A 6,258-nucleotide genomic window follows, 5' to 3' on the forward strand; every position below is an offset into this window, starting at 1 on the left:
GCTGCCCTCTGCCACACTCTTCCACCATGATGTTCTGCCTCACCTCGAGCTCCAAGGAGAGGAGCTGGCTGTCTATGGACGGAGACCTCTGAAACTGTGAGCCTTTAAATAAACCGTGAGCCCTTTACCTCTTCTACAGTTGTTCTGGTCGGGTCCTTTAGTCACAGAACCAGGGGGCTGCCGAGGACGCCAGGCCTCATGTGAATTATGAGAGGGCTGTTACCCACAAGAGTGGAAAAACACTTTAATTTTCGTCTTGAGTCTTAAACAGAGAACTGATATTATCTCCTCCAGGGAGAATAATCTCATGTGGCCATACATTTGCAAAAAAAAACTTTCCTTATAGCTGAGCTATTTCCTACGTGGATAGAAAGGTGGAAAGAATAATATAAAAAGCACTAGTTTTTTTCCACCTAGAATCAACAGAGGATACTTCTGTCATTTGGTTTTTGTAGTAAGTAAAATACTACAGTAAGCTTTGTGACACTTAACCCAAATGGGCGTTGCCTTCAATTTCTATAAATGATGTCACATAATACATAATGACTTACAGTTTGGTTTATCTGCTCCACATTGTTTTTCAAACATATCCATGTTTTCATATATATTTATTTTGGTGTGTGTTTGGGGGGGATAATTGGGAATTGAATGGTGTGTTTGTGTGTGTGGGGGGGGGGACTTTATCACTGAGCCACATCCCCAGCCCTTTTTACTTTTTATTTTGTGACAGAGTCTCACTAAGTTGCTGAGCCTTTGCTAAGTTGCTGAGACTGGCTTTGGACTTGTGCTCCTCCTGCCTTAGCCGCCTGAATTACCCGGATTACAGGAGTGCACCACCATGCCGGGCTCATGTTTGTATTGACAGATCTTGTTCCTTGTTTTTAAAAGCTGTATAGTCAATGTATTCTATTTGACTAAATTTCCTTATCACTTCAGTCGTGTTATTATTATAGTAATACCATGATGAACATCCTTTACTTCCTTGTGCAAATACGTGGTGAATTCTTTGTTACATACTGTAAATGGAATTGCTAGATCATAGATCATGCACATTTTCAATTTATTCAGAGCCTACTAAAATCTCTATACTGATTTTCCCTTCCACCAGAGGTATCTTAGAGGGTTAGGAATCCGCTTCCCTCCATACATAAAAGTCAGGCAGTCTGGAATCACCTAAACCCAGATTCTCTCCAGCCTTCCCATCATGCTGAGAATGAAACCTCAACCCTTGCACTGGCCACCAGAGCTCTGCAACAGGCCCTTCCCATCTCTTAGCCTCAGCCTCAGCCTAACTGCTTACTCCACTCCGGCCATGTTTCTTGACATTTCCAGTTTGTTCCATTGTCCGAATTTTTGTGTCTGTTTTTTCATCAGCCTAGAATAATCTTTGGTAGATTTTCTCATGTTTTGTTCCATTATTTCAGGTCCCTGCTAAAAGAGTCCTTTAGCAGAACTGCTTTCTGGGACCACCCTTCCCAAAACACCCGTGCCTGTTGCCAAAGCCATTCTGCCATTGACTGTCCTGCTCACCTCATGTTATTCTTATTTATAGAATATCTCACAGTCTGCCATATATTTTATTTATTTTTTGTTGGTTGTCCACTAATATGAGCTCTGTGAGGGCAAAGTCTTTACTCCTTGCTGTGTCCCCCTACCCAGAACAGTGCCACATTATTAAGTGCTTACTAAGTGTTGGATAAATAAACATAATTCTGAAAAGCAAGGGATGGAGGGATGACTTGTGGGTACTAGAGGGATGTTAAAGATCTCCCCATTCCCCCAACCCTAGACCCTTACTTCAAAATGTGCATTTTCATGTGACAGAAAGAGATCATATTCAGAGAGGACCAGGGAAGATACTGAGATATTGGAATCTGAAATCTGCTCTAGCATTTTCCTTTTTTTTGAGACAGGTTTAAATCAGAATATTGCTGGCCCAAGATGGTGGAGTGGATTTTACGTGCCCTCAAACTACCCAAAATGTGTGTCGCACTGGTATCTGTTTTTACTTGAGTTATCCACAAAAGGCTTTGTTTGGTCGATGATAAGAAGGCCAAGTACCCCACAGCACAGTAGCTTAAGAAGCATTCCCTTGCAGTCTCATGGCTTCTGTGGGTCAGGAGCCTGGAGAGGCCTAGCCAGGTCTGGGCTTCAGGGTCTCTCACAGGTGGTAAGCAAGGTGTTGGCCAGGACTCTGGTTGTCTCAGAGCTCAGCTAAGGGAGGACCACTTCCAAGCACACTCATGGTTGTTGGCAGGTTCTGTTCCTCATGGGCTGTTGGCTGGAGGTGTCAGTTTCACGTTGGCTGTTGGCCAGAGGCCACCCTTAGTTCCTTGATTCATGGGTCCCACCAGCACAGCAACTTGCCTTATCAAAACAAGCAAACCAAGAAGACAAGAAAGACTGAAAGCAAGATGGCAGCCACAGTCTTATAATCCCAGCTCAAAGTAACATCCCATCACTTTTTCCCATATTCTTTTCATCCTGCACACAAAGGGAGGGATTAGACCAGGTAGCAGATACCAGGAGGCGGGATCATTGAGAGCCATTTTAAGAGCCCCATGCCACAGAAGGAGCAAGAGATAGGCATATGGGCTGGAGAGGGGGCTATTTTGGTGACAGAAGAAGAATTAGTTCTATTTTACAAGTTCTTTCTTACCATTTGGTTGCAACCAAATGGCAATTGAAAGTATGCTTTATGTTGTATCACGGAGAGTTTATTCTGACACCTGCTGAAAGTAGCAAAGAAGCTGGCTGTGGTGGTGCACGCCTGTAATCCCAGCATCTTGGGATGCTGAGGCAGGACGATCCCAAGTTTAAAGCCAGCCTCATCAACTTAGCGAGACTCTCTCTCCAAATAAAATAGGGCTGGGGATGTGGCTCGGTGGTCAAATGCCCCTGGATGCAATCCCCAGTACTAAAAAAAAAAAAAAAAAGCAAGACTTTCTTCTAGACTAGTGCGATGGGGGTGAGGTATTAAGCTCAACTCCATGTACAACAGGGATAAGAGGGGATTACAGCCAAAGGGCACAGAGAATGGGAAACCACCCCGAGGCTTCCTTAGGTGTCAAGAGGATGAGGGAGAAGAGGAAAAAAATTAAAAAGTGGGTGAGGGAGAGGAACTGATTAGTTTCTAGGGTGGAGGGAGAGGTGCTTGATTGGATATCGGGGGAGTGGGGATTCTTGATGAACTGCCTTAGCAGGATTCCTTGCTAACGCCAGACTCAGGTTTAGACAGGAAGGGCCTCCGAGGAGCCTACTGAAAGCTCCACTAAGAGGGAGCCCTCTCAACTCCTGGCCTCTCTGCTAGTATCTCTATGTCTCTGGAACCCCTTTGACTTGCTAGAAAACACCAGTTTAATGACAGCCCTCCCATGGGGATGAGACCCCAAATCCATAGGTCTAGTGTCCTCATGGAGGAGGAAGAAGAAACCCAGCTGACTTTTCCTCTGTGCATACAGAAGAAAGGCCACCGGAGCCCACAGTGAGAAGACAGCTGTCCTCAAGCCAGGAAGAGACTCTCAGCAGGAACCAAGTTGGTCAGCACGTTGACCTTGGACTTGCAGCCTCAAGAACTTGGAGAAATTAATGTCCACACAAGCCATCCAGTTTGTGACATTGTGTTGTGGCAGCCCCACCGGCTAGCAAAACCACCTCTCCCCTTCTCTTTAGTCCCCTTCCCCAGTGGCGACCATTTAAGATCGTTTTAGTTGTTTTTTTTCCTGCTATTTATCCTATTGAGGTTTTGGATATGTGATATCTTTTGGCTCATTAACGTCAGACATTACCTGTTAATTTCCTCTTGTGCTTAGCCCTTGTGTCCTGCTCCCTGTCTCCCATCCTCCCACTGGAGCTACAATGCTTGGTTAAGTCAACATGCGGAATTTACATCCCTTTCTTAATCACCAGTGAAACTGCGGAGACAAGGCAACCTGACCTGAGTGAAGTGGGCCTCACCGCTGTGGAGAGTCGCTGGGCAGGTGGAGAGGAGGACATGTGCATCGCGATAACAGAACATGGACAGAGGGAGTGGAGGGGCCGACTCAGCGGTGCTCATTCATCAGATGCTGTGCTCCTGTGCCCAACAGGACCCAGAGTGAGTGAGCCCGAGAGGCCAGAAGCCTTCTTCCTGACCTTTTGCCTCCAGGGGAATGGAAAGGAAATTCCCTCCCCTTCATGGAAGCCTGAGGTGCAGAACAACTTTCTCTCCTATCAGGTCAAATGGTTTGATTTTTGTGAGCCTGAGGCCGTGATAGGGACCCGTGGAATTCCAGAGCCCAGGCCTCCCTGCTTGGGGCAGCTCAGACGTCCACTGGGAAATGAGTGTGGAGTCCTGAGGCTTGCTAAAAGTAGCAAAGAAACTGGCTGCAGTGGTGCACGCCTGCAATCCCCAGCATCTTGGGAGGCTGAAGCAGGACTCTGTGAGTCAAGGACGGACGCACAGAGCATGGGCAGCTCCGGAAGTTCAGTGCGTGAGGAGGTCACACTCCCCAGGCGCTCGCCTTTGAACTGGACTCTAGCACTCATCTGCCGTGCTCCTGCTCAACAATAGACTTTTAAAATGATGCACACACAGCCCTAAATTTGCTGAGCTATTCCCACACTCAGCCGAGCTCATTTCAAAGCATTCAGACTGTCCCACAATTAGCTGCTGACACTATCCTAAAATAATGTAAAGCCGGGCCAGTAATTACACACTGGAAGAAACTATGTATAGAAAATCCGATTAACTTGTGGGATGGTGCAATTTTCTGAGCTGAGAGCATTTGAAAAGCAGAATGTTAGTGCTTGTGTCGGTGTGGATGAACCCAACTGCGAAGCCTTCGCCAAATGTTTAACAGTGTCCTGCTCTGCAGTCATCAAACAGGTCTGTAGACTTCATGGGTCAAGGCATTGAGAGGGCCACATCTTTCCTAAATTGACCTGTAGGTGGCACTGTAAGAGTGGTCAAGGGAAATCCAACACTAACCTACCCACTTAGAAGAGGGACGGCCGCCACCAGCTGGGTTGTTACTATTGTCACCATCAACACGTTCCTTTATGGGCGAAGGGCACGTGGTGTGGTAGCAGACGTCTTTCCCTCTGTTCTGTCACAAGCATGCTTCACACGTATGCAGTTGGCTCTGGAATTTCCATTGCTGTTCCTGGTCCCTTCTCTGTGAGGTCCCTTGACTAGGCTCTTAGGGTTGGCATGTTCCATGGCCCCTGCTGTGTCATCTCATGAGTCACCACTGTTCCTCCCAGGTTCCCGAGGACTCAGGAGGGCTTCTGTCAAACACCCAATATTGTCCACCACAGCTTCGCCCCGTTCCCCGCCACCCTCCTGCCCCATAGGCCTTCCCTTCTTCCTTCTCAAGGTGGTGTCCAAAGCAACTGCCTCCGACTTCCTTGTGGACTGCCAGTGCCCCACCCGCCTCTCCAGTGGGGAAGGCGCTACTGGCCGCCTCTGCTCAGTCTCCTTCCTCTGCACCCAGAGCGGTTCCGTTCTCCCTCTCTTGACATCCCTTGTGAGCTCCTAGACTTCAGGGACTTTGCCTCACTGATTCTTTATCCCCACAGGCGGACACACAGTAAGTTGTCACCAGAGATTTGCTGAATGAATGTGTGAGAAGAGAAGATGAAGCAAAAGGCCCCATAGGCACCTCCTTCAAGGCAGGATGAGGAAAGGCAGAGAAATTTCTAGTCTTCTTACAACAATGTTTTGCCTTGACTTTGGGGATCTCTACTTGTGGGGGGGGGCAGGATGAAGCTACAGGGAATCCTCTTTGAAGGAAGAGTGTTGTACTATCCTCTCTTGAGGTGGGCATGTTGGACATGACCCCACTCTTTTTCCTGTTGGCAGAGCCCTGAATCTGTGGCTTCTTCATGGCCCCAGGGGTAAATCATGACTAACTTAAGTGACACCCTCATTCACCTTGTTAAGGAATGGTCTGAGCCTTACTTCTGGCTAAGGATATCTGAACGCATCCCCTTAGAAGATTTGGGGGAAGATTTTCCTTGCTAAAAGTAGACTGGACCAAAATTTTCCTTTTCTTGCCTAGATGTCATTGGATTGGTGTTTGACCCCTGGAAAACCTACAACCATCTTGCACTAAGAGGAGACCTTCTCATGTTGATGAGGTAGAAAAGTGCACAGCCCCCACGGACATAGTAGGATTCTGGTTTACCCTGCCTTGAACCTGTCTTCTGGGCTTATTGAAAAATAATAAACTTCTTATTTAAACTTTTGTTCATTAAATTTAGTCTTTCTTATAGTCA

The sequence above is a fragment of the Marmota marmota genome, unplaced genomic scaffold (assembly GCF_001458135.2).
Source record: "Marmota marmota marmota unplaced genomic scaffold, marMar, whole genome shotgun sequence".
NCBI lineage: Eukaryota > Metazoa > Chordata > Mammalia > Rodentia > Sciuridae > Marmota > Marmota marmota.